General features: G+C 45.0%; 2 long non-coding RNA genes across 2 annotated transcripts in view; both read right to left on the bottom strand.

Annotated features, from left to right (window-relative positions):
* LOC148137865 (uncharacterized) overlaps positions 1 to 27,203 on the bottom strand; it is a 131,953-nt gene that overhangs the window by 15,519 nt on the left and 89,231 nt on the right. The window lies entirely within an intron of this gene.
* On the bottom strand, positions 1,169 to 24,898 carry LOC148137881 (uncharacterized). Its single transcript, XR_015754160.1, has 5 exons — positions 24,800 to 24,898; positions 23,768 to 23,854; positions 14,960 to 15,066; positions 6,326 to 6,434; positions 1,169 to 1,277 (listed from the first exon to the last, which is right to left on the bottom strand). It is a non-coding gene; the product is annotated as an uncharacterized LOC148137881 (long non-coding RNA).

Here is a 27,203-nt window from a genome sequence, read left to right as displayed (position 1 = left end):
GAGAGCAATATTATGAAGAGTGCGGTTCTGCCTCAGACAGTTCCCAGGGAGAGGGAGGGGCTCAGCAGTAAGGGAAAGTAATTTGTAATAGCAACTGAAGGCAATGGGTTTAATCATTGCAACGTTCCGTTGTAGGAAATTGCAGCCAATCGCGTAGTGGGAGTGTGATGAGCAGTTTGATAACTGAGTAATGGAGAGGGATGATGGGGAGGGAGAGCTGGGCATTGTCAGTGTACATGTGAAACCTAACACGGTGCTTTTGGACGATGTCACCTCTTGGCAGTGTGTAGGTGAGAAACAGGACGGACCAAGGCGAGATCCTTGAGGGACACCAAATATAAGGAATTCAGAAAGGAAAGGGAGAGTCGGGATGGAGCAGGTTTTCCAACAACGGTGGGGTCAAATATTAGTTTGTAGCAGAATGGGAGAGAAAGACATAACCAGAAAAAAACAGACAGGTAGAACAAGGAACAATATGTGATTTGGTGAGGGGGAGTGATGAGGAGGAGGAGCAGCCCAACTCCAAAAGCACTATTTCTACATTAGTGACATCACCCAACTCCACCCTAGTCTCAGCTCATTGACCGAAATACTCGTCCATCCCTGTGTTATCTCCAGACTTCATTATCCAAACACTCCTGGGTAGCCTCCCACATTCAACTTAAATGTAATCTCAAGAGTATCTAAAACCCTCCTGCCCAAGTGCTCACTTGTACCAAAACTTGTTGATCCATCAAGAGGCTCCTATTAACAAGCAACAATTTAAAATTCTCACCCTTGATGTAATTCCTGGCTGTGAACACCCCTGTCTCCCTGCACCACACAACCTGTGAGACCCCGACAACTCATTTTCTTTCAGACTCCCAACGATGTGTTCACTCATTGCTTCAACTGTCCAGCGGTTTCTACTGTTGCCAAGGCAACACAGTCTGGAATTCCCACCCTAACCCCCTCAGACCTGCTTTCCTCCTTTAAGGTATTCCTGAAAACCTGCTTATTTGGCAATTCTTTTGATCACCTGACCTAATATCCCCATCTGTGGCCTTATGTCAGAAGTTCTCAATAGTATTTCTGTGGAATTATAAACATGTTAAAAAAACTGTTGTTGATTTGCACATACATTGTCAACTCTTCACTGTCGCTGAGTGAATAATCTATAACAGCTCTTACCCAACCACATTATGGGAGCACCTTCACCACACGAATTGCAGCTGTACAAGGAATTCAAACATCACCTTCTCCACAGGCAATGGGGCTTTGGCACTGATCAATGGTATCTGTGGAGGGAAAAACACACAGTTGATATTTCAGGGAGTGCAAAATGCATTATAGGGAGGGAAAATGGTGCAGAATTTGGATTTTGAAATTTGTGTTTTACAATGTGCACTAAGTTCTATAAAACCTCTTATCCCATACCATGAAAATTTCCTACTCTTCCTGGTCTATGTCCTTCCTTTCCCCTGCCCTTCACCTTCACACATTTCCAATGCCTTGGTCACAACAATCGTGTGCTGTCAGTGAAGTTTATCATGTGGTTTGAGTATTGTCCCGCCCCTCATTCACTCCGATTGGTTGAAGGACCAACTAGCACCTCTAGCCCCCGCTCCCCCACTCTTATTGGTCGTGCGCTGACATCAATAATTCGAGGCCCATTGTGGGCTGGAGCATGCTCAGTGCTTCCTGCTTTTGCTCCTGTTCATTAGGTATGAGAGAGAGAGGGCTCATCCCTATTTCTCTTGATGTCAGACAATAACAACAACTACCTGCATTGTATGGAGCCTTTCACATTGACAAATCTCCTAAAATGCATCACGAATGATGGAAACGTTGATTAAAGAGAACGATTTTTAGATACATCCTTAAGGCGGACAGAGGGGGTTCGGGAGGATATTCCAAAGGTTTGTGTCTTTGGCAGCTTCAATCGTGGAGTGATATAGGTGGGCAACAGCTTACAATGGAGACAGTTAGTGGCTAACCATAGGTTAACAACCTCATGTCGTAGCCCCCTAAACGACACACCAGTTCTTGTTCTCACAGCCTGCCATTACACACTACCTATGGTTCGCCATTAACAGTCTCCATTAACAACTAGTCACCCTCCCCCAGCCAGATGGTTATCCTTTATCCAACTGTTCCTCTCACTCTATCCCCACCTATCCTTTACTCCTTTTATCCTTCTCCCACACTATCTTCTGAACATAAACTTACTTTTATTCTCAGTAACATCTGTTCTGTGGAAGGGACATCGGATCTTAAACTTTAACTCTGATTTCTCTTCACTGATGCTGCCAGACCTGCTGAGCATTTCCAGAACCTCCTGGTTGTTGTTTCCGATTTACACCATCCGCAGTTCTTTTGGTTTTAATTTACCGGGAGTTTGTAATTCAGGTCCAACAGCCTCTGTCCCAGTCTCTGCTGTCTCTCCCAACCCCAAACAGTGACACTGCACCCGCACAGCTCATGGACAGGTGTTGTCTTGCTGGCCACACCCCTCATTCAATCCCATTGGCTGCAGGACCACACAGACTCTCCTCCCATTGGTCTGGAGCTGCCGTCAATCAGCCGGGCCCCATTGTGATGAGTGTGGAGGGCTAATCCCTCTCTCTGCCCTGAGATGAGCTTCATCATTCACAGTGAATGGGACAGTATCACAGAGCACAGGGGCGGGGGGCTATTCAGCCCATTGGGGCTGTACACTCTCCCTCTGGAGATGCTGCAAGTCTGTCCCAAGTCCCCTCCCATGTGCCCACAGCCCCCCCAAATCTTTCCTTAAAAAGTAAAATTCCAAGTCTGTTTTCAGAATACCTGCTGAATCTGTGTTGTTCAGACTGTTCCAGATGCTCAGAACTTTCTGAGTAAAATAGTGATCACATTTTCACCTTGTATTATTTGCCAATTACTTGAATGTAGTTACTAAAGATTGTGAAAGTGTTAACAATCCCTCTCTCTCTCTGCAAATTCAAGACCTTGGAACCAAATCTGCACCAGATCGAAATCACTGCTTCATCTTCTCAGCTCCAAGGATAATTATCTGTGCTTCAGCTAGCTCTCCACACAATAGAGGAATGCATCTTAATTTATTAAGATCAAAGAAACAGACCTTCGGTCCAAGTCGTCCGTGCCAACAAGGAATCCTAAACTAATGGATTCCCATTTACCATCTATTGGCCTGTATCCATCGAAACCCTTCTTATTCATGTACCCAATTGGAAGCCTTTTAAATGTTGTGATTTTATCAGCCTCCACTACTTCATCTGGTAGGTCCTCCCATACAGACACCACACTCAGCTTGAAAACGTTGCCACTTAGATCCCTTTTAAATCTTTGCCCTCTCAACTTCAACCCATGTGCTCTAGTTTTGGACCCACCTAACCTGAAGAAATAGGACTCCAGCTGCTCACCTTATCCACGCCCCTCGTGATTTTATAAATCTCCATGAAGTCACCTCTCAGTCTTTGACTCTCCAGAGAAAATAGCCCCAGCCTATTCAGCCTCCCCCTGTAGCCCAAATCCTCCAATCCTGGCAACGTTTTTGTAAATCTCGTCCAAACCTTTTCAAGTTTCACAACATCCTTCCCAGAACAGGGAAATTCAAACTGAAAACAGAATTCCAGATGTGGCTTAATCATCATCCTGTCCAACCACAGTATGACGTCCCAGCTTCTGTATTCAATGCATTGACCAATAACGGAGAGTGTTAATGGAGTCCCATTTGCCAGCGGTTAACCCTTATCCCTCTAAAACCTTCCTCTTCATATACACAATCAAATGCCTTTTAAATGCTGCAATTGTACTAGCCTCCACCCCTTCCTCTGGCAGTTCATTCCCTACTTGCAATGCCCTCAACATGAATAAGATGCCCCTTAGATCCCTTTTAAATCTTTTCCCTCTCACCTTAAGCCTGTACCCTCTAGTTCTGTACCCACCGAACTTGGGAGAAAGTCCCTGACTGCGCACCTTATCCATGCCCTTCATGATTTTATAAGATCACCTCTCAGCCTCCAACTCTCCAGGGAAAATAGTCCCAGTCTATTCAGCCTTTTCCAATAGCTCAAACCGTCCAACCCTGGCAAAATCCTTGCAAATATTTTCTGAACCCTTTCAAGTTTCTCAACATTATTCCAAGAACGGGGAGATTGAAAACAGAATTCCAGAAGGGCTTTAATCAGTGCCCTGTCTTGCCACAATATGACGTCACAACAGCTGCATTCAATAACGGGGGGGCGTGGGGGGGGGGTACCAAATGCTACATTCACTACCCCGCCTACCTGTGACTCTATTTTCAAGGAACTATAAACCTGCACTCCAAGGTCTCTTTGTTCAGCAATGTTCCCCAGGACTTTACCATTAAGTGTATAAATCCTGCCCTGATTTGCCTTTCCAAAATACAACAGCTCACATTTATCTAAATTGAACTCCGTCTGCCATTCCTCGCCCCAGTGGCCTATCTGATCAAGATTCTGTTGTATTCTGAACTAACCTTCTTCACTGTCCACGACACCTCCAATTTTGGTATCTTCTGTAAACCTACTGACTATACCTCATATAGTCACATCCAAGTCATTTATTTAAGGGCTCAATATCCATCCTTGCAGCACATTGCTCCTCACAGGCCTCCAGTCCGCAAAACAACCCTCCATCATCATCCTCTGTCTCCTACCTTCAAGGCAGTTTTGTAATGGCTTGTTCTCCCTGCATTCCATGTTATCTAACCCTGCTAACCAGTCTGCTTTGTGGAACCTTGTTGAATGTCCATATAAACAACATTCACCGCCTGGCTTCATCAATTTTCTTTGTCACTTCAAAACATTCAGTCAAGTTAGTGAGACACAATTGTGCATGTACAAAGCCACATTGACTCTCCCTGTCATTCCTCACCTTTCCAAAATAGATGGATATCCTGTCCTTCAGAATCCCTTCCAACAACTTGCCTGCCACTGACTTCAGGCTCACTGTTTTCTTGTTCCATGGCCTCTCCTTACCAGTTTTTTAAAATAATGGCACCTCACCTGTCGCTATCAACGATACAAATACCTCAGGAGAGGCCCAACAATCACTTCACTAGATTTCCAGAAAGTTCCAGAATACACCCGATCATATTCCAGGGCTTTATCCACCTAGATGCGATTTAAGACATCTAGTACCACCTCCTCTGTAACATGGATACTTTTCAAGTTATCACTGTTTATTTCTCCAAACTCTCGAGCTTCCATATACTTCTCCAGTAAAAATAACGTGAAATATTTGCATATCTTTTGCACTCCCTGTGGTTCCATAGACAGCCTTGTTGACCTTTAAGGGGTCCTATTCTCTGGGCCAGTTAATCTTTTGTCTGTGATATATTTGTTTAATCTCTTTGGATTCTATTCCAGGACATCCCAGAAAGGCCTACTTCACGGACCGTAAATTTCCTCTGACTTGATCAACACATACCCTCCACTTCCCGCACCTCCGCCTTTACCCCACCCCTTCAGCCACAATAAAGAATATAACCCTGCGGTCTTCACCTTCCACCCCACTAATCTCCAGATACAGCACATTAACCTCTGTCATTTCTGCTACCTAAAGTCAGACCCCACCACCAGAGACATATTTCCCTCCCCACCTTTATCTGCGTTCCGCAGAGACCATTCCCGCTGTGCCTTCCTTGTTCGGTCCACACCCTCCCACCAACCCACGCTCCACACCCTTGACCCTCCCTTGCCGCCATGGGAGATGTAAAACATGCGGCCACACCTCCCTCTGACATCTGTCTAAGTTCCCAAAAGGATCTTTTCACATCAGGCAGAGATTTGCCTGCACATCCCAAAACCTCATATACTGCATCTAGACACTATGGGAAGAAGGGCCTATTCCCGAAATGTCGATTCTCCTGTTCCTTGGATGCTGCCTGACCTGCTGCGCTTTTCCAGCAACACATTTTCAGCTCTGGGGAGAATGTGCCAACTCCAACAAAGACAGTTGCCCGAGGCTGGAATCAAACCCAGGTCCCTGGTGCTGAGGAAGCAGTGCTAACCTCTGAGCCACAATACTCTGGGATCTTTGGTGCTGATGCGCTGCCCCACTGATACCTCAGTCACTCACCCTGCCTCATTTCCTAAGAGGCAGTGATGACGGAGTGAAATTATCGCTGGACAGTTAATCCAGAGACCCAAATAAGGTTCAGGGGACCCGGGTTTGAATCCCATCACGGCAGATTTTGGAACGTGAATTCAATAAATATCTGGAAAAAATAATCTAGTGACGACAAGGATTCCACTGCCAATTGTTGGAAAACCCATCTGGTTCACTAATGACCTTTAGGGAAGGAAAATGCCATCCTTACCTGGTCTGGTCTGCATGGGACTCCAGACCTATAGCAACGTGGTTGACTCTTAACTGCCCTCTGGGTAAACGCAGCAATAAATGCTGGCCGAGCCAGTGACAGCCTTATCCTGTGAATGAATAAAGAAAACAGATCAGGTTTTGTTCCTTCTCTAGTAGGTACATCCTACAAACTGATTCTGAAATGTTCTCGTACACACTGAACAAATACCTTTCCATCCAAGCCCTTAACACTACGAGGCTATGTTGGTAAAGTTAAAACCACTTATCATTGCATCCATAATATTCTTACAGATAACTGAGGTCTCCTGGTAAAATTGTGTCTCAATTCTCCGCTGACTATTGGGAGAGAGTCTATAATACAATCCCATTAAGATGGTAATCCCTTTCTTATTTCTCAGTACCAACCAAATAACTTGCCTGGATGTACTCCCAGGAATATCCTCCCAAAGCCCAGCCATAATGTTATCCCTAATCAAAAACACCTCTCCCCCTGATCTGTTGCCCCCTTTCTATCCTTGCTATAGCATCTATACCCTGGAACATGAAGCTGCCAGTCCTATCCATCCCTGAGTGATGCCTCTGTTATTGCTGTAATATCCCAGTGCCATGTTCAAAACCATACCCTGAGCCTACCTCCCTGACTTGTAAGGCCTCTTGCACTGAAATAAATGCAGTGCAACTGGTCCGTCGCACCTCATTCTGTGATTTGCTCTTGCCTGCCTTGACAGTCTGACTGGTGAACAGTACCAGCCTCAGACTCACCTCTTTTCTCACTATCTCTTTAGGATCACCCCGACTCCCTCACTGGTTTAATGCCTCCCGAGTGGCACGAGCAAATCTCCCTGCTCGTCAGGACCCCATGCTTTCCCCTTCCTATGCCATTGGTACCAATATACAATGACCTCCCACTGGTTATTTTCCCTTTTGAAAATACTCTGCTCCCTCAGAGACATCGTTGACACTGGCACCAGGGCAGCACCACCCCATTCTGATGTCTCACTGTCAGCTGCAGAAACAGCAGACTGTGCCCCTGACTAGAGAGTCCCCGATCACCATCGATCTTGTGGAACTGGATATACCTCATATTATGTTAAAAGCCAGTCTCAGTACCAGTAACTTGATTGTCAGTGCTACATTCCCCTGAAAGTCTATGACCACCTACATTTTCCAAAACAGTATACTTGCCTGAGATGGGGATAGCCACAGGAGACTCCTGCAGTACCGACCTAACCACCTACCCCCCCCCCCCCCCCCCAGCTTTCCTGGCGGTAACCCATCTACCTGACTGTATCTGCAGTATCCTGCATTCCTGAGACTGCCACCTATCACACACCCTGGCTCCTGTCAATTCCTCACTGCCGTTAATCACTCCTCCACCAATCCATGCGATCCAAAAGGATTTGCAATCACACTTGCTACAGACACAATCATCAGGATCATTGAAACTCTCCCTAATCTCCCACATCCGACAGGAACAGCACGCCACTCTACAACAGGCCATCTCTCCGCCTTAACAATCTACAGACCAAAACAAAGACACAGTCTTACTGCTCGAAAAATACTGCCCGAGAATAACAATGCTTATGTTTCATATCTTAAACATTTAATTAAGAGACCCTAAGACATTAAAAAGAAATCCTCACCTTACTCACTATTGTAGATTGAATAAAATAAAACCGGCTAAGATTGATATTTGAAGAGACTGAAACTCACTGATCTGATCCCCAGCTCGGAGTACCTCCAAGGGCGAGGTCTCTCGGAGGGCAGCTGTGAAATGTCACTGTTTCTCTTCTCTGCCCACTCCATTTCCAGAGAGGTTTTTAACTTCACAGCAAGTCAGCTCAGAGAGGTCACTGCTTGGTTTTACTCACTGGGGATTGCCTTTGCTGCCCAGACCAGTATTTACTGGCCACCTTTACTTGTCTTGGAGAAAGTGGTGGTTAACCGCCTCCCTGAAATGCTGCAGTCCATGTACACCACAGTGATGTTTGGACAACAATCCCCCTGTGGCCCCACGTCCCTCCCTCTCTCTGTAATCCCCCTCCGGCTTCAGAAATTACATGTCCGTGGCATAAGATTTTTATTTGGATTCATTTTTGTTTAATAAACCCCCCCACCACCAAAAAAAGTGTAATATTTTGCCCCAAACAAATTTCTGTTGATTGACCTTTCGGAGAGGCTGACACATGAACTTTGCAGTATTTTATCTCACATTGTACACCTAGAATGATGGAACTTTCTTTTAAACATTGCTAAAAGGGAGGCAATGGCTTAATGGTATTCCTGCCAGATGAGAGACATGTGCAATGTTCCGAGGATTAGGGATAGAATCCCAACATGGCTGATGGTGGCATCGGAATTCAATACAATCTAGAATGAAAAGGCGAATGATGACCATGAAACTATTGTCGATTGTTAGAAACCCACCTGGTTCACTAATGTCCTGTAGGGAAGGAAACGGTCATCCTCACCTGGTCTGGCCAACATGTGACTCCAGACCCACAGCAATGTGGTTAACTCTCAACTGCCCTCAGGAAAAATACTTTACAAACTGTTAACAAATATTCCGCAGGTATCACTTAAAAACTGGCTGTTCACCTTGGGACCATGTGAATATCTGAACGGCCTGAACTAAAACTGAGTTTCAGCTTCACCTTCTCCCTGTCTCACATCAGTCTGTTTACACCCAACTCCAAAACACTCTCATTGAGCCAAGCAGCCCTCACAGTTGCCGCCCTGTCATCTTCATTGTCTGCTCATACCTACACTCCCCTCAGCCTCCTGTACTGTTCCAATGCATCTCAATGGGAGTTCAGGAACAGCACCTCATCTTTCAATTCAGCCCTTTGTAACCCCAGAGTCAACATGGACCTCAGCAGTTTCTGAATGAATAGATAGTTGTCAGAAGCTGCAACATTCCACCTGAATAGGTACTGGAATTTGAGTCCGAAAGGACTCTAAATCGGAAGTTTGAAGGTAATTGAAAATATGAAGTTTTTCATAAAGTGGATGATTGGGTCTCAATCTGAGAGTTCTTCCAAAGAGGCGAGGTGTAATTTGGATAAATCTGTGCTCCCTCTCAGGCCAATATCTCCTTCCTCAGCTGCAGGGTCCAGAACAGAGCACACACCCAATGGGTGATCCAACCATGAATTTGTACATCTTTCTGCTTAACAAAAATATTGGAGATATTTTCCCTCAAACAGAACAGACAAACCTTTCTCCTTCCACAATTAAATGCTAATGATATTCAGATCCTGATGACTCCATTGACTGTAAAAACTTGCTTTGAGATCCCAGCCTCAATTATTAGGATTTAATATCCTATGAAATGAATTCACAAAACAAAACTCACAGTCAGTGCAGGAAGAATATAAAGACATACTTTTCTCTTGGTATGTGCTTGATCTGTAAATGCCTCTCTTGAAATCGTACGCTTCCCCCCCCAACCCATCCTAGGAAGGGGACATGCACATGTGCCTCACTGTATCTAGCCTCCAATAAAAATGGCGGCCATACCCCAGGACCTTTCACCGCCTGAGGGCCGCAGCCGTTTTCCAATCTGCTGCAAACGCGGGATTTAGAGTTTCTAATTCAGACTTACGAACCGCACAGAGTGTAATTAAAACTTCCCAGTCTAAAGTGACTCATTATCTCCGTGTCTCTGAGGCCACTCTCCCCTTCCCTGTTTGCCTCTCCCACATTCACCAACAGCCGAGTCACATGGCACTGCATCTGCCGAGTTACTGGTGACGTGTCATCCCACTGGTAACGCCCCTCATTCACTCCCATTGTTTGGATGACCAGCTGGTTCGACTTGTCTACCAGTCCCGCCACCTTTTCCTATTGGTCCGAAGCTTCCACCAATCAGGTGGACCCCATTGTGAGGTCAGTGGTGGGATCCTCCCCCTGTCTGAATCAAACCTGAAAGGTGTATGGATGGTGTCAATCAGGAACAACAAGCAGAAGGTGCTGGGAAAGCTCAGCAGGTCTGGCAGCATCTGGGAACAGAAATCTGTCCAGTGGCCCTGCCTCAGAACTGATGGGAGCTGGGAAAATTAGGATCCTGACAGTGTGGAAACAGACCATTCGGCCCAAAAGGTCCCTCCGAAGGGTATCCCACCCAGACCCATTCCCCTACCCTATTTCTGTATATTTCACCTGACTAATGCACCTAACCTACACATCCCTGAACACTATGGGAAATTTAGCTTGGCCAATAAAACTAACCTGCAGATCTTTGTACGCAGGAGATAGGGGTTAAACAGTAAATAATAGGCAGGGACAGAACCCAGAGAGAGACTGGAACTTTTAGAAAGACAAATGAGTGGATTATGATTAGGCTGGGAGGGTGCATAGCTGTTAATGGAGGGGACAGGAACTTGTGTCTGGCAGCATCTCAGTGGCCTTGGCGGAAATGGCGACAGATGATCTACGTTCTGCTGCAAAAACAGACCCCAAGCTTCCAGCTGCCTGCCACTTTAACACACGAGCCTGTTCCCTGGCCAACATCTCTATCTCATGCTTACTGCTGTGTCCCAGTGAGGCCAGAACATACCAAATGGCCCCGTACTTCAAGGACTGCAATTTCCCCTCCCATGTGGTCAATACCATCCACTATATCTCCTCCACTTCCTGCACCTCTGCCTTTGAAACCCACATCTCCAACGAGGATAGAACACCCCCCCACCAAGTCCTTAGCTTCCACCCAGATACAACACATCAGCCTCTGCCATTTCCACCAGCCACAATCAGACCGCACCATCAGATTCTTAAGGGGTTTGACAGAATAAGTACTGATGTGTCTGAACGTAAATACTGAGAGGGGAGCCTGAAACCAAATTCTGAGCCAGTCAAAGAATTAAGGGTTCTGCTTTGGATTCGTCAAGTTTAAGGCAACACAGACACGGGTAAGGGGTTTCAGTTGCAATGAAGCTGGGGTGAGGAGGAGACAAGCAATGTTTAAGAGATTGGAATTGCTGGTGTTTGGGATTGTGTAGATGCCTGATCAGAAGGTCAGCTTCGCGTCAGATATAACTGCAATACTGTGAAGAGTTTAGTTCTGCTGCATAGTTCCCAGTGAGAAGGAGGGGCTCAGCAATAAGGGAAAGGAATTTATCAGGCAACGGGTTTAACCACTACAATGTTTCATGGGAGGAAACTGCACCTAATCGAGTAGTGGGAATGTGGTAAGCAGTTTGATAAGTGAGTAACAGTGGAGTAATGAAGAGGGACAGCTGGGCATTGTCAGTGTACATGTGAAACCCAAAATGGTACTTTTGCACAATGTCACCTCCTGGTAGTATGTACGTAAAATCCAGAAAGGACCAAGGACACCAAATGCAAGGAATTCAGAAAGGAAAGGGAGAGTGGAGATGGAGCAGGATTTTGGGAGAGAAGGACATAACCAGAAAAGACAGAACAAGGAACAATATCTATGAATCGGTGAGGGAGACTGATGAGGAGGAGGAGGAGGAGGAGGAGGAGGAGGAGGAGGAGGAATGAGAGTTGGAAAGTCTATGGTTTAGTGAGATTAGGGTAAAAGGTCAAGATGAGCTCTGATAAGGCTTGACATGAGGTTGGAGAAAGATGCAAGTTTAGGACAAAAACCGGGAGCACCACGTGAGGCAGTTTGACTCACTGGGCTAGTGGGAGGGAGGGATGCAGCAGATCGGATTATCTCAGTCTTAGTGACAGAGAAACTCCATGTTCTCCAAACTCTTGTTGTTGGAGCGAAGGATGGAGGAGACAGGAGGATGGACAGTGTTTCACAAAGAAACAAAACCTGGGTAAGTGATATTTAAAGTGAGTGAACAAACGTAATGTGTTTAAATTTTATCCAAAATATTAAAACAAACGACTGAAGTCCTGGTTCGAATCCCATCTTGGCAGATGTGGAATCTGAATTCAAGAAAAAATACCTGGAATTAGGAATCTCCTGAACTCCATGGAATCATTGTCAATGGCGGAAAAAAAACCTGCCAACCTGACAGCGGCCCAGCCAGCTACTCACTGTATTAATCACTGCAAAGTCTCAACAAAGGAATGAAACTGGATGGACCACTCGGCATCTAAGAAGGCACCATTTAATACAACCCCAGAATCAGCCCTCTCAGTGGTGCAACGTCCTCCAGACTAACATCTGGATTTTGGTGCCAAAATGTGCAGACCTCTCTCACAGACCAATCAAGGAACAGCCTGACAGTCATACTCATGAAATCAACCCTTACAGACAATGACCAGACACCACCATCACCATCCCAAGGTATTGAGATTGTGGTGATGGAAAAGCACAACAGGTCAGGCAGCACCTGAGGACCTGCTGTGCTTTTCCAGCACCAGACTCTTGACTCTGATCTCCAGCATCTGCAGTCTTCACTTTCTCCTGAAATCTCTGGATATGTCCTGTCCCACCGGCAGGACAAACCAGGCAGAGGTGGTGGCACAGTGGCGTACAGACAGGGAGGATTTGCCCTGGGAGTACACAGCATTGACTCCGGAGACCAGGAAGTCTCATGGCTCCTGCTGATGACCACGTACCATCCTCCCTTGGCTGACGGATCAGTTCTCCTTCATGTTGAACAACATTTGGAGGAAGCACTGAGGCAATAAAATGGTGTCAAACGTACTCTGGGTACAGGATTTCAATGTCCACAATCGAGACTAACTCTGCAACAGATTTACTGACTGAGCTGGCCAGGTCCTAAAGGACATAGCTGCTCAATTGAGTCTGCAGCGGGTGGTCAGGGAACCAAGAGGGAAAAACATACTTGATCTCATTGTTATGAATTGACCAGCTACAGATACATCTGTCCATGACAGTATCAGTACGAGCGACCATCACACATTCCTTTTGGAGACAAAGTCTTGCCTTAAAGTTGAGAAAAACCTCCATTGTGTTGAGTGACACTATCACCGTTCTAAATGGGACAGACTTTGAAGAGATGTAGGATCTCAAACTGGGTATCTCTGAGGCACTGTGGGACATCAACAGCAGCAGGGCTATACTCCAGCACAATCTGTAATCTCATGGGTTTGCAAATCCCACACTCACCCATCTCAATGGACAGGAAAGGAGGGCATGCCATGAGCAGCACCAGGCAGTCCTAAAAATGAAGTGGCAACCTGGTGAAGCTATCAAACAGGACCATCTGCATCAAACAGCATCAGCAGCAAGCAGAACTAAACGATCCGACATCCAATGGAACAGATTGGAGCTCTGCAGTTCTCCCACATCCAGTTGTGAACGGTGATGGACAATTAAACAACTCACTGGAGGAAGCATCACAGATATCCCCACCCTTACTGATGGAGGGGCCTCACACACCCATGCACCAGATAAGATGACAGCATTTGCAGCAATCTTCAGTCAGAAGTGCAAAGTGGGATGATCCATCTCAGCCTTCTCCAGTGGTTTCTAACATCACAGATGTGAGTTTTAAGCCAGTTGGATTCAGTTTGAATAACATCAAGAAATGGTTAAGTAGTGCAAAGGCTACGGGCCCTGCCAATATTCTGGCAATAATACTGATGGCTTGTGCTCCAGAACTTGCCACCCACCAAGCCACGTACCACTCCAGCACTGGCATCGACCAACAATGTGGAACATTGCCCAGGGATGTTCAACACAAAAACACAGGGCAATCCAACCCAGGCAATTTCCCTCTATCAGTCCACACTCGATCAGCAGTAAAGTGATAGAAGGTGTCATCTACAGGGCTACCAAGCAGCAGCTGCTCCGCAACAGCCAGCTCAGCGACACTCACTTTAGGCTCCACCAGGGCCACTCAGCTCCCGATGGTGTTACCGCCCTGATTCACAATCTGGCAACCAGCTGAATCCTAGAGATGAGGTGAGAGCGACAGCCCAGTCCCACTCCAAGATCACAATTTCTAGCTGATTCTACCCTTGTATCAGCTCATATACTCTCATCCACCTTGTGTTATCTCCAGACTTCATTATCCAAACACACTCCTGGCCAGCTGCCCACATTCAACCTCCCTGTAATCTCAAGAAACACTATATCTCTGCTGCCCAAGTACTCCCTTGTACCAAAATTTGTCGTTCCATCAAAAGGCTCCTATTCATAATCAACAACATAGAACCACAGAGATGTACAGCATGGAAACAAACCCTTCAATCCAACCCGTCCATGCCGACCAGATATCCCAATCCAATCTAGTCTCACCTGCCAGCATCCGGCCCACATCCCTCAATTTAAAATTCTCACTCTTGATTCAATTCCTGGTTGTGATCATTCCTAGCTCGCTGCTTCACACACCCTTTGAGACCTCAACAACCCATTCTGTTCGAGACTCCCAATGATCTGTTAATTCATTACCTCACCTGTGTGGCTGCTTTTACAGTTGCCAAAGCAAAAAGGTCTGAAATTCACAGCTAAAACCTCACAGATCTGCTTTCCTCCTTTAGACATTCCTCAAAACCTGCTTATTTGGCAATGCTTTTGGTCACCTGACCTAATATCATCCTTCTCTGGCCTTATGTCTAAAGTTCCCAATAATATTTTTGTGAAATTATAAGCGGGATAACAAAACTACAAACTGTTCTTTAATTGGACATTATCTTCAAATCATCACTGTTGCTGTAATGAATACTCTATAATGCCACTTACCCAACCACACTGTGGGAGCACCTTCACCACACAAACTGCAGCTGTACAAGAAAGTCAAACATCATCCTCTCCACAAGCAACAGGGCTTTGGCATTAATCACTGGTATCTGTGGAAGGAGAGACACAGTTAATGTTTCAGAGAGTGCAAAACGGATTACAGGGAATGAAAATGGTGCAGAATTTGATAGCTAGAAATGGAAGGAAAATGCACTTTCTTATTGGAAAAAAGAATTCTTGACTGTCAAAGATTTTCCAGAAAAAAATTAATAAGCAGCAGATGGTCAGGGGCTGGGCGGCAGTGAAAAATTAACTTACAAAAATGTCTGTAAAAGTAATAGTAAAATACTAAACAGACCAAATATACACCCATTGTTTGAGACTGAGGAAGCTAGATATTGACAAAGTGGTCATGAGGGATCCCAGAGATGAAGCAGAGCAGTATAAGCTGTTATGATCCCACATAAAGATGTATAGCACCAACACAGACCCTTCGGTCTGACTCATCCACGCCAACCAGGTATCCAAACCTAATCTATTCCCATTTGCCAGCACTTGGCCCATATCCCTGTAAATGCTTCCTCATCATATCATGTGTCTATTTAGATGCCTTTAACATGTTGTAATTGTACTAGCCTCTACCACTTCCTCTGGCATTCATTCCACCCACTGCATGAAAGAGTTGTCCTTTAGGCCCCTTTGAAATTTTCTCCGTTCACCCTAAATGCCCTCTACATCTGGGCACCACCACTCCAGGGAAAACACCTTGTTCATTTACTCTATTCATGCCCCTCATGATTGTATAAACCTCCATAACATCACCACTCAGCCTATGGCACTCCAGGGAAAACAGCCCAAGCCTTTTATGCCTCACCCTACAGCTCAAATCCTCCAACCCGAACAACATCCTTGTAATTCTTTTTTGAAACCTTTCAAGTTTCACAGCACCCTTCTGATAGGAGGCAGGCCAGAACTGCACACAATATTCCAAAAGTGGCCTAACGAATGTCCTGTACAGCGACATGACCTCCCACATCCTATACTCAATGCTCTAACCAATAAAGGAAAATATACTGAACACCTTCTTCATCATCCTATCTACGTGCAACTTGACTTGCAAGGACTATGAACCTGCAATCCAAGGTCTCTTTGTTCCGCAAACGTCTCCAGGGTCTTGCCATTCAGTGTACGAGTCCTGCCCTGATTTGCTTTTCCAAACTGTAGCACCTCATATTTATCGAAATTAAACCCCATCTGATCAATATCTCATTGTAATCTGAGGTAACCTTCTTCATTATCCACAATATCTCCAATTTTGTATGACCTGCAAACTCATTTACGATACCAAATCATTTAAATGAATGGCGAAACAAATCCAGAAATAAACATCCATTTCTCTAAGTTTGAATGTGCTCTGTGTAAATCCTGCCCAATGACTCTGTACCAGAGAAAGGCTGAACATGCGCCTGGCTGCACCTTGCCCCCTACAAAGCTGGCGGCTCCGCACATGTCCAGTGAATTCGTGCCCCGAATAAAGGCAATTCCCCGTTTACTGAAAACACGAGACTGGGACGTTCAAATTTGTGTTTTCCGACGTGCACATTTTGTTTGTAAAACCTCTCCGCTCATACAGAATCGCTCTCACCTCCTGCGGTTCCACAGACAGCCTTGATGACTTTTGCGGGTACCTATTCTCTGCCTGGTTACTCATTTGTCATTAGTGTATTTGTACAATCACTTTGGATTCTCCTTAAACCTATTTCCTAAAGCTATCTCATGTCCCCTTTTTGCCCTCCTGGTTTACCTCGAGTATACTCCTACTGCCGCTACACTCCTCTAGGGATTCACACAAACACAGCTCTCTGTACCTGCCATATCCCTCCTTCATTTTCTCGACCAGGTCCACAATTTCTTTCGTCAGGCAGCACTCTTTACACCTACCAGCCTTGGCCTTAACAGTAACATACTGTCTATGTACTCTCATTGTCGCAGGCCTATGGAGGCAATGGCAGATGAGGATACAGAAGCAATCATTCTCAGTAAAGAGGTAATGTTGGGAAAGATATCAGCCTAAAGGTAGATGGGTCTCCTGGCTCTGATGGAATGCATCCCAGGGACTAAAAGAGATGTTGGGAAAGGGGGCGGGGCGGGGGGGGAGAATAACAAATAGACCTCGTGATAATTCACTAAAATTTGTTGGATATCTGGTTTTGACAGACTGGAAGCTGCAAATGTGGTGCCACTATTTTTCAAAAAGGATCCGTTAGCTTAACTTCTGTAGTGGAGAAAATGCTTGAACCTCTCAAGGAAGTAGTGGTGAGATATCTGGGTAGAAATTGTCTCATTGAGCAGACACAGCATGGATTCATGAACGGCAGGTCACGATTAACGCGTTTACTAGAATTACTTGAGGATACGACGAGTGCTTTGGACAAGGGGGACTCGGTGGATGTGGTGTACCTGGATTTCCAGAAGGCATTCGATAAGTTGCCACATAAAAGGCTGCTGAATAAGGTAAACATGCATGGCATTATGGGTAATTATCATTGATACAGGATGGGTTAACCAACAAAATGTAAAGAATGGGGATAAATGGGTGTTTGGATTTGTGTTGGCACTACAACTGTTTGCAATTTACACAAATGTTTTGGAGTTGAGGACCAGGTGTACGGTGTCAGAGTTCACATTTGATACAAAAATGAGGTAGAGCAATGTGTGCAGAGGCCACTGTAAGTCTGCACAGGGATACAGATCAGTTATGTGGGTGGGTAAGGATCTGGCAGATGGAGTTCAATGTTGGGAAATGTGAGGTCATCCATTTTAGTCGGACTAACACCAAACTGATGACGAAATGGTGAAAACGTGCAGCATGCTGCTGTACAGAGGGAGCTGGGTGTCCTTATGCATGAATCACAGGAAGCTGGTTTGCAGGTGCAGCAGGAAATTAAGGCAGTGAAGGGAATATTGTCCTTCCTTGCTAGAGGGATGGTAACGCTGCAGCTGTACAGGGTGCTGGGGAGGCCACACCTGGAGTACTGTGTACAGGTTTGGTCTCCTTACTTCAGGAAGATGTACTGGCACTGGAGGGAGTATAGAGGAGGTTCACTAGTTTGGGTTAGGAGTTGAGGATTGGTGCATGCGGAGAGATTGAGAAAACTGGTTCTATAGTCATTGTAATTTAGAAGAATGGGAGGTTGGATAGGAAACAATAAAATTATGAAGGGAGTAGATTAGACAGAAGCAGGGAGGCTATTTCCACTGGGGGTGGGTCAAACTACAGAGCATTACCTCAAAATAAAGGGGAGCAGATTTAGGACTGAGTTCAGGAGGAGCTTCTTCAGCTAAAGGATTGTCAATCTGTGGAATTCCCTGCCGAGTGCAGCATTTGACGTTATCAACTTGAATGCCTTTAAGGCAAAATGTAGATTTGTGAATAGGAAAAGACTTAAGGGTTATGGTGAGAGATCAGGAAAGTGGAGCGGAGGCCATGAGAAGATCAGCCCTGATCTTATTCAATGGTAGAGCAGGCTTGAGGGGCCAGATGAAAGTTCTTGCCTTGTGCTATCAAAATTGGCCTTTGTCCAATTCAGAACCTTAACTCTTAGATCTGGTATATTATTTTCTGTAACTATTTTAAAACTTGTAGAATTATCAGAGACTCCCAACAGCGTAGAAGCAGGTCATTCAGCCCATCATACTAATACTGACCTGGCAAGCCTCCTAACCTCCTCCGATAACATTGCACTTCTCAGGGCCAGCCAACCTACACATCCCTAAACATTATGGGCAATTCATCCTGGATAATCCACCCAACCTGCACATCTTTGGACTGTGGGAGGAAACCAGAGCACCCGGACAAGATCCATGCAGAAAACCCCAATAAGGTGATTATCCCTTTCTTATTTCCCAGTTCCACCTAAATAACTTCACTGGGCGTACTCCCAGGAATATCCTCCCTAAGCAAAAACATAATGCTATCCCGAATCAAAAATGTCACTCCCCCTCCTCTCTTGTCCCCCTTTCTATTCTTCCTATAGCATCTATACCCTGGAACATCAAGCTGCCAGTCCTATCCATCCCTGAGTGATGCCTCTGTAATTGCTATAATATCCCAGTGCCATGTTCAAAACCATACCCTGAGCTCCTCTGCCTTCCCTGTCAGGCCTCTTCTATTGAAGTAAATGCAGTGCAACTGCTCAGTCCGACTTCATTCTGTGCCTTGCCCTTGCCTGCCTTGACTATTTGACTTCTGAACTGTACCAGCCTCAGACATATCTCTTTCCTCACTATCTTCTTGGGTTTACACCCACTCCCTCACTGGTTTAATGCCTCCGAGTATCACCAGCAAGTCTCCCTGTCTAGACATTAGACACCTTCCAATTCAGGTACTATCCATCCTTCTTATGCAGGTCAACTCTACTCCAGAGGAGATCACAACGATCCAAAAAACGTGAATCCTTTTCCCCTGCACCAGCTCCTTAGCCACTCAATGAGCACCTCCTCCTCCTCTGTAATATGGACATTTTCCAAGATGTCACCATTTATTTCCCCACATTCTATATCTCCCATGTACTTCTTCACAGTAAACACTAATGCAAAATACTTGTTTCCTATCTCGCCCATCGCCTGCAGCTCCACACAATGGCTGCCTTGCTGATCTTTGAGGGTCTCTATTTTCTCCCTAGTTAGCCTTTTGCTCATGTATTAACAAAAGCCCTTTGGATTATCCTTAACCCTATTCGCCAAAGCTATCTCACGTCCCTTTTTTGCCTCCTGATTTCCCTCTTAATTATACTCCTACTGCCTTTATACTCAAATTTTTTTTGGATTGGAATAAATGCAAAATATAACATCCTGACAAAACAAACGAGACCTGACAAAACAAACGAGGGTAGGACTTACACTCAATAAAAGTAGGGCCTTGAGTAGTGATATGGGAACAAAGAGACCAAGGGGTTCACGTCTTTGAAGTTTGTGTTACATGTAGAAAGGGCGGTTAAGAAGATACTTAGCACACTTACCTTCATTGTTCAGACCTTTGAGTACAAGAGTGGGGACGTTGCGTTGAGGATGTACAGAACGTTGGGGAGGCCTCTTCTGGAATACTCTGTCCAGTTCTGTTTGTGCTGTTATAGGAAGGATATTATTAAATTGGAGCATGTTGCCATGAATGGAGGGATTGTGTTTTAAGGAGAGGCTGGATAGGCTGGGAATTTTTTTCACTAGCATGCACAAGGTTGAGGGGTGACCTTATTAGAGGTTTACAAAATCAGAAAGAGTGTAGATAAGGTGAATAGCCGGGGGAGAGAGGGATTCAAAACTCGGGTGCATTCATTTTGAGAAGAAATTAGAAAGATTTGAGAAAAGACATTAGGGTTTTTATTAAAAAAATTATATGTGTGAAATGAACTTCCAGAGGAAGTGGTAGCTGTGAATACAATTACAATATTCAAAAGACATTCAAATAAGTACATAAATAGGAAATATTTGGATGGATGTGGACTAAGCGGAGGCAGGTACAATTAGTTCAGTTTGGAATTATGGTTGGCATGGACTGGTTGGACCACAGGGCCTGTTTCCTTGCTGTATAACATTATGATTCTAATCCTCACTAACTCTAAATTCATCCATCCTCAACTCTCCCGATCACTGTCACTTCATCCAGCCTCATAACTCTTCCTTATTTATATACTTCCTCACCAGCCACAGAACGCTCACTATCTCATGTCCTCCAGTTTCTCAAATCTCTGCGATATGTGCCTTTCTTTAGTTTCAGCCTTGAGGATGCCCTCATTCACTCCGATTGGTTGGAGGACAAACTGGTCTCCAGTACTGCCCTCTACCCCCTATTGGCCTGTGCTGACATCAATCATCGGGGCCCATTGTGAGGTGAGTGGTGGGATCCTCCCTCTCTCTGCCCTGGGATGAGTTACAATATTCACAGTCAATGGGACAGTATCACAGAGCACAGGGGTTGGGGCTATTCAGCCCATTTGGGATGTACCCTCTCCCTATGGAGATGCTGCAAATCTGTCCCAATTCCCTTCCCATTTGCCCATGGACTCCCAAATCTTCCCTTAAAAAGTAAAATTCCAAATCTGTTTATGAATAACTGCTGAGTCTGTGTCCAGCTGCCATTCAGACTGTTCCAGATACTCAGAACTTACTGAATAAAATAATGTTCACATTATTTGCCAATTACCTGAAAATTGTTACTAAAATTGTGACATTGTTAACAATTCCACTCTCTCTGCAGATTCGATATCCTAGAAACAAATTTGCACCTGGTCAAAATCACTGCTTAACCTTCTCAGCTCCAAGGACAATTATCTGTGCTTCTGCTAGCTCTCCACAAAAGAGGAACACATCTTATTTTAATTTATTAGTGTCATAGAGATGTACAGCACAGAAACAGACCTTTGGTCCAATTTGTCCATGCCAACGAGGAATCCTCAACAAATGGAGCCCCATTTGCCAGCTATTGGTCCGTATCATTGGAAACTCTTCCTCTTCATGTACCCAATCGGATGCCTTTCAAATGTTGTAATTGTATCAGCTTCCACTATTTCATCTGGCAGCTCATTCCACACATACACCACACACAGCTTGAAAACTTTGCCCCTTAGATCTGTTTTTAATCTTTGCCCTCTCAACCTAAGCCCATGTGATCTTATTTTGATCCCACCTAACTGGGGGGAAAGGACCCTGGCTGTTCACCTTATCCATGCCCTTCATGATTTTATAAATCTCCATGAAGTCACCCCTCAGTCTTCGACTCACTAGGGAAATTAACTCTGGCCTATTCAGCCTCTCCCTGTAGTCCAAATCCTCCAACCCTAGCAAAGTCTTTGTAAATCTTGTCTGAACTCTTTCAAGATTCACAACATCCTTTCCAGAACAGGGAATTTCGAACTTCAAACAGAATTCCTGAAATGGCTTAATCAATGTCCTGTCCAACCACACAATTTGACGTCCCAGCTTATGTACTCAATGCATTGGCCAATCAATATAAGCATACCAAACACCACCTTCACTAGTCTGCCTACCTGCGAGTCTACTTTCAAGGAACAATGAACCTGCACTCCATGGTCTCTATGTTCAGCAACATTCCCTAGGACTTTACCATTAAGTGTACAAGTCCTGCTCTGATTTGTCTTTCCAAAATCCAACAGCTTACATTTGTCTAAATTGAACCCAGTCTGCCATTCTTCGCTCCAATGGCCCATCTGGTCAAGATACTGTTGCATTCTGAACTTGTCCACTTCTTCATTGTCCACTACACCTCCAATTTTGGTGTCTTCTGTAAACCCACTGACCATATCTCATATTCACATCCAAGTCATTTATTTAAGGACCCAATATCCATTCCTGCAGGACAATGCTGCTCACAGGCCTCCAGTCCGCAAAGCAACCCTCCTACCTTCAAGCCAGTTTTGTATCCAAATGGCTCGTTCTCCCGCCATTTCATGTTGTTATCTAACCTTGCTAACCAGTCTGCTTTGTGGAACATCGTTCAGTGTCCATATAGACAACGTCCACAGTCTGCCTTCATCAATCATCTTTGTCACATCTTCAAAAAAAACTCAATCAAGTTCGAGAGAGAGAATTTCCCACACACAAAGCCATGTTAACTATCCCTAATCAATCCTCGTCTTTCCAAATCATGTAAATCCTGTCCCTCAGAATCCCTTCCAACAACTTACCTACCACTGACGTTAGGTGGACTGTTCTCCTGTTCCCTGGCATTTCCTTACCACCTTTTTTAAATAATGGCCACCCATCTTCCAGCACCTCACCTGTCACAAACAATGATATAAATATCTCAGGGACGGGCACTGCCATCACCTTCCTAGCTTTCCACAAATTTCTGGGATACACCTGATCAGGTCCCAGGGATTTATCAACCTTGCTACTGTTTAAGACATCCACTACTTCCTCCTCTGTAATCTAGACACTTTTCAAGTGATCACTATTTATTTCTCCAAACTCTCTAGAATAGAATAGCATAGTATTTCTCCGACCTCCTGTTGTTCCATAGATGGCCTTGTTGATCTTTAAGAATTCCTATTCTCCGTCTGGTTATGATTTTATCCTTAATGTATTTGTAGAATCTCTTTGGATTCTCCTTAAAAACTATTTCCTAGAGATATTTCAAGTCCCCTTTTTGCTCTCCTGATTACCCTCGAGTATATTCCTGTAAAAACGTGATCCTGTACTCCCAATTCCTCTGCCTCTGTCATATCTGCTCCAGGCAGAAGCAATTCCACTCCAGGACATCCCAGAAAGGTTTCCTCTTTCAAGGACCGGATTTCCCTCCCACTTGATCAACAATGCACTCCAACGCATATCCTCCACTTCCTGTACCTCCGCCTTCCCCCCACCCCTCCAACCACAATAAGAATATAATCCTCCGGTCCTCACCTGCCACCCACTAATCTCCATGAACCTCTGCTATGTCCGCTACCTACAGTCAGACCCCACCACCAGGGATATATCTCCCTCCCCAGTCCTTTCTATCTTCCGCAGAGACCATGGGATCTTTGGTGCTGATGTGCTGCCCCACGGATACCTCAGTCACTCATCCTGCCAAATGGCCTCGTGAGATTATCACTAGATGGATAATCCAGACACCCAGATAACATTCTGGGGCCCAGGGTTTGGATCCCATCACGGCAGAGAGTGGAATATGAATTCAATAAAAATTTGGAAGTAAGAATCTATTAAAGACCATGAATCCATTGTTGATTATTGCGAAAATAAATCTCATCAGATTCACTAATATCCTTCGGGGAAGGAATCTGCCATCCTTACCTGATCTGGCACACTTGTGACTCCAGACCCACAGCAATGTGGTTGACTCTTTACTGCCCTTTGGGCCCAGCCAGTGACACCCTCATCCTGTGAATGAATAACAAAGAAGGTCAAGTCTTGTACACAACCATACTATTCTTACAGAGAAGTGATCTCTTAGTAAATTTGCTCTCAACTCCCTGCTGACTATTGGGGAAGGGGGGGTCAATAGTACCATCCCAATAAGGAGATCATCCCTTTCTTATTTCTCAGTTCCACCTGTATCACCTGCCTGGATGTACTCCCAGGAATACCCTCTTGAAGCCCAGCTGTAATGTTATCCCTAATCAAAAATATCTCTCCCCTTGCTCTGTTGCCCCCTTTCTATCTTTGCGATAGCATCTATTCACTGGAACATTAAGCTGCTGGTCCTATCCATCCCTGAGTCATGCCTCTGTAATTGCTATAATAACCCAGTGCGATGTTCAAAACCATACCCTGAGCTCCTCTGCCCAACCTATCGGGCCTCCTGCATTGAAATAAATGCAGTGTAACTGCTCATTCTGTGCCTTGCCCTTGTCTGCCTTGACTGTTTGACGTCTGAACTGTACCAGCGTCAGACTTAGCTCTTCCTCACTCTCTCTCTGGGTTTACCCACATTCCTTCACTGGTTTAATGCCTCCTGAATAGCACTAGCAACTGTTCCCTTCCAGTGCAGGTACAATCCATCCTTCTGATGGAGGTCAATTCTACCCCACAAGAGATTCCAATGATCCAACAATGTGAACTCTTCTATTCCTATGTCATTGATACCAATAAACAACAGCCTCCCCTCAAAATGGTTATTCTCCCCTTTAAGAATATTCAGCTCCCTCTCTGAGACATCCTTATACAAAAATTACACATTCGAATAACAAACCTTACACTCAGCACGTCATCATAAAAGGATTACATGACACATTGAAGGTTTGGGGAGACCTTTTGCGAGAATGCGATGATTCAAAGGAGAATTTTTAAGCAGCAAATAGGATTGATCTGGAACACAATACTCACACACACAATGCGAATATCCAGGTCCTGATATCCTGAGTAATTCAATCAGAGTTTGGCAGAATATTTACTGAGATTACCATCTGAATGTCCACCTGTAATATCCTGTAATACAAGTTTATAAAATCTGCCACTACCAGTTCAAGTTAGAAACCCACACCATCCCCTCCTCGTGGCCCAGGATGACTGGACATATTACCCTTGAGGACATCAGCAGTCAACTCAGGGGGAAATCTGTGGGTTTCTAGGAGATTCCAACTTGAGATCTCATGTGACTGAACACAGCAGTTCATTGACACGTTGGAGAAAATGATCCAAGCGTCAGTGAGATATGGGGAACAAGAATTACTTTCTTTTCTTTTATTCCGTGCTGCCGCTCTGCCTCATCAATAAGACTTGGGTGTGAAAGGCTAACGATGGGCAAGTTGTCTCCATCCTGACCAATGGGTAGGAAGATCCTCTCAATCACTCCAAAGCGTAACCCTAAAAAGATAGCAACTCTGCCTGCTTCCCACTGCCCAGTGCTCCCAGTAAATGTTTGGAAGAATGGGAAGGAGAGATATCTCCTAGAAAAGGCATAACTGTAAAGGTCTAAGAGGATTATGAAAAGAGAGAGTTGCTCAGGAGAAGGGGGCAACAAGTTGCCAGATGGGGTGTAACTTGGGAAAATGGGAAGTTGCTCATTTTGGAGGAGATAATAAAAGAGCTAAGTACTATTTAAATGGTGGAAACTGTAGAAAGCTGTACCACAAAGGGACCAGGGGTAATTGTTCAGGAAACACAGAAAGCTACCACACAGTTACAACAGGGAATGAGGAAGGGGAATCGAATGTTTTGTTTCAAAGGTTCTCAGTACTAGAGTTTGGAGTATATACCTGAGAGTACCGTGTGGAAGTGCTGGTGAGACCACCATATCTGCAGTAATGAGAGCAGTTTTGGTGGCTTTAGATAAGGAAATGTGTCACTTTATTGGAGGCATTTCAGGGAAGATTTAATGAGATGATACCTGGTTTGGAGGGATTATCTTTTAAATAAAGGCTGAAAAGGTTGGGACTCTACTCACTGGATTTTGGAGAAAGAGAGGTGATCTCATTGAGACCGATGGGGTTCTTAAGGGGTTTGACAGGATAAATACTGAGAGGATGTGTCTGAGGGTAAATACTGAGGGGGGGGGGGGGGAGTCTGAAACCAGATTCTGAGTCACGGAATCAAGGGTTTTTTTTTCAAGTTTAAGGTGACACAGATGCGGGTAAGGGGTTTCAGTAGCAATGGAGCTGGGATGAGGTGGAGAAAAGCAACGTTTAAGAGATTGGAATTCCTGGTGTTGTGATTGTGTGGATGTCTGATCAGAAGGTCACCTTGGGGTCAGATATAACAGCAATATTGTGAAGAGTGTTGTTCTGCCTCAGAGAGTTCCAAGTGAGAGGGAGGGGCTCAGCAGAAAAGTAAAGGTAAGGCAATGGGTTTAACCGTGACAATGTTTCAATGGAGGAAACTGCAGCTAATCGAGTAGTGGGAGCGTGGTAAGCAGTTTGATAACTGAGTAACAGTGGAGTAATGGAGAGGGATGATGGGGAGGGAGAGCTGGGCATCGTCAGTGTACATGTCAAACCTAACAGTGTTTTTGGATGATATCACCTCCTGGCACTACGTACGTGAGATACAGGAGAGACCAAGGATAGATCGTTGAGGGACACCAAATGCAAGGAATTCAGAAAGGAAAGGGAGAGTGGAGATGGAGCAGGATTTTCCAACAACGGTGAGGTCAAATATTAGTTTTTCACAGAATGGGAGAGAACGACACAACCAGAAAAGACCAACAGACAGAACAAGGAACAATATCTATGAATTGGCGAGGGGGAGTGATGAGGCGGCAGCGGAGGAGAGAGAGTTGGAAAGTGAGTTTAGTGAGATTAGAGTAAAGGGTCAAGGGGGGCTCTGATAAGGCTTTACAAGAGACTGGAGAAAGATGTAGGTTTAGGATAAAAACCAGGAACACCACGTGATGCAGTTTGGCTCAGTTGGCTAGTGGGAGGGAGGGAAAGAGCAGATCGGATTATCTCAGTCTTAGTGTCAGAGAAACTCCATGTGCTCTTCACTCGTTGTTGGAGGGGAGGGTGGAGGAGACAGGATGATGGACAGTGTTTTACAAAGAAACAAAACCAGGGTTCGTGATATTTCAAATGAGTGAACAAACCTGATGTATTTAGCTTTTATCCAGAATATTAAAACAAACGACTGAAGTCCTGGTTCGAATCCCGTCTTGGCAGTTGGTGGAATCTGAATTCAAGAAAAAAAAGTATTAGGAATCTCCTGATCTCCATGAAACCATTGTCAATGGCGAGACAACTCCTGCCAACCTGACAGCGGCCCAGCCAGCTATTCACTGTATTAATCACTCCAAAGT

This window comes from Chiloscyllium plagiosum, unplaced genomic scaffold (assembly GCF_037043375.1).
Source record: "Chiloscyllium plagiosum isolate Xiang-an unplaced genomic scaffold, Cpla_swu_hap1 HiC_scaffold_42, whole genome shotgun sequence".
NCBI lineage: Eukaryota > Metazoa > Chordata > Chondrichthyes > Orectolobiformes > Hemiscylliidae > Chiloscyllium > Chiloscyllium plagiosum.
Note: the sequence above shows the minus strand (reverse complement) of the source record. Positions and strands in the feature narration are given on the sequence as shown.